The sequence below is a fragment of the Arachis ipaensis genome, chromosome B1 (genome assembly GCF_059453495.1).
Source record: "Arachis ipaensis isolate K30076 ecotype BB chromosome B1, ASM5945349v1, whole genome shotgun sequence".
In the NCBI taxonomy this organism is placed as follows: Eukaryota; Viridiplantae; Streptophyta; class Magnoliopsida; order Fabales; family Fabaceae; genus Arachis; species Arachis ipaensis.
This window is the reverse complement of record NC_142436.1, coordinates 73,835,204-73,837,448: the sequence shown is the minus strand read 5'-3', so window position 1 is coordinate 73,837,448 and position 2,245 is coordinate 73,835,204. Positions and strand designations below refer to the sequence as shown.

The 2,245-nt window shown below is 39.2% G+C and overlaps 1 non-coding gene across 1 annotated transcript; it reads right to left on the bottom strand.

Annotated features, from left to right (window-relative positions):
- Positions 1–660: 660 nt before the first annotated feature.
- LOC148577034 (small nucleolar RNA R71) lies at positions 661–764 on the bottom strand. Its single transcript, XR_015903947.1, has one exon. It is a non-coding gene; the product is annotated as a small nucleolar RNA R71 (small nucleolar RNA).
- Positions 765–2,245: the final 1,481 nt, after the last annotated feature.

Below are 2,245 nucleotides of genomic sequence, written 5' to 3'. Positions count from 1 at the left end.
TCTCTGTGTTCAAATTTTTCTGTTCTCATTCTTCTACTCTTTTCTTCTACACACATAAAGGAATCTCTATACTATAACATAGAGGATTCCTATTCTTTTTTGTTCTCTTCTTTTTCATATGAGCAGGAGCAAGGATAAGAACATTCTTGTTGAAGCTGATCCGGAACCTGAAAGGACTCTAAAGAGGAAGCTAAGAGAAGCTAAAGCACAACACTCTGGAGAGGACCTGACAGAATTTTTCGAAGAAGAAGAAAAGATGGCCGAACCCAACAACAATGGTGGAGATGCAAGGAAGATGCTTGGTGACTTTATTGCTCCCTCTTCTGACTTCTGTGGAAGGAGCATCTCAATTCCTGCAATTGGAGCAAACAACTTTGAGCTTAAACCTCAATTAGTTTTTCTCTGATGCAACAGAATTGCAAGTTTCATGGACTTCCATTGGAAGATCCTCATCAGTTCTTAGCTGAATTCTTGCAAATATGTGACACTGTTAGGACCAATTGGGTTAATCCTGAGGTCTACAGACATATGCTTTTTCCCTTTGCTGTAAGAGACAGAGCTAGGACATGGTTAGACTCACAACCTAAAGATAGCCTGAACTCTTGGAAAAAGTTGGTCAATGCTTTCTTGGCTAAATTCTTTCCACCTCAAAAATTAAGCAAGCTTAGAGTGGAAGTCCAAACCTTCAGATAGAAGGAAGGTGAATCCCTCTATGAAGCTTGGGAAAGATACAAGCAATTGATCAGAAGGTGTCCTTCTGGCATGCTTTCAGAATGGAGCATCATATGCATATTCTATGATGGTCTGTTTGAATTGTCCAAGATGTTATTAGACAACTCTGCTGGTGGATCTCTTCATCTGAAGAAGACGCCTGAAGAAGCCCAGGAACTCATTAAAATGGTTGCAAATAACCAGTTCATGTACACTTCTGAAAGAATTCCTGTGAATAATGGGACAACTCAGAAGAAAGGAGTTCTGGAGATTGATACTCTGAATGTCATATTGGCTCAGAATAAAATATTAATTCAGCAAGTCAATATGATTTCTCAGAGTCTGTCTGGAATGCAAGCTGCAATAGGCAGTACTAAGGAAGCTTCCTCTGAAGAAGAAGCCTATGACCCTGAGAATCCTGCAATGGAAGAGGTGAATTACATGGGAGAATCCTATGCAAATACCTATAAACCTTCATGAAGGAATCATCTTAATTTCTCATGGAAGGATTAGCAGAAGCCTAATCATGGTTTCAATAATAATAATGGTGGGAGAGCACGGTTTGGCAATAATAAACCTTTTCCATCATCTTCTCAGCAACAGGCAGAGAATTCTAAGCAGAGCCACTCTCTGACTTAGCAACTGTAGTCTCTGATCTATCTAAGACCACTCTCAGTTTTATGACTAGAACAAGATCCTCCATTAGAAATTTGGAGGCACAAGTGGGTCAGTGATGAGCGGATAATTTATACGCTTTTTGGCATTGTTTTTACATAGTTTTTAGTATGATTTAGTTAGTTTTTAATATATTTTTATTAGTTTTTAAATAAAAATCACATTTCTGGACTTTACTATGAGTTTGTGTGTTTTTCTGTGATTTTAGGTAATTTCTGGCTGAAATTGAGGGACTTGAGCAAAAATCTGATTCAGAGGCTGAAGAAGGACTGCAGATGCTGTTGGATTCTGACCTCCCTGCATTCAAAGTGGATTTTCTGGAGCTACCGAAGTCCAAATGGTGCACTCTCAACTGTGTTGGAAAGTCGACATCCATGGCTTTCCAGCAATATATAATAGTCCATACTTTGCCCATGTTTAGATGATGCAAACTGGCGTTTAACGCCAGCTTTCTGCATTATTCTGGCGTTAAACGCCATAAACAAGTTGCAAAGCAGAGTTAAACGCCAGAAACAAGTTACAAACTGGCGTTCAACTCCAAGGAAGACCTCTACATATGAAAGCTTCAATGCTCAGCCTAAACACACACAAAGTGGGCCCGGAAGTGGATTTCTGCATCATTTACTCATTTCTGTAAACCCTAGTTACTAGTTTAGTATAAAAACTACTTTTAGTGATTTATTTCACATCTCTAGAACACATTATGTAACTTTTACGTTCTGAGACCTCCGTGGGAGGTTGGCCACTCAGCCATGTCTACCCTATTTTCACTTATGTATTTTCAACGGTAGAGTTTCTGCACACCATAGATTAAGGTGTGGAGCTCTGCTGTTCCTCATGAATTAATGCAAAGTACTAT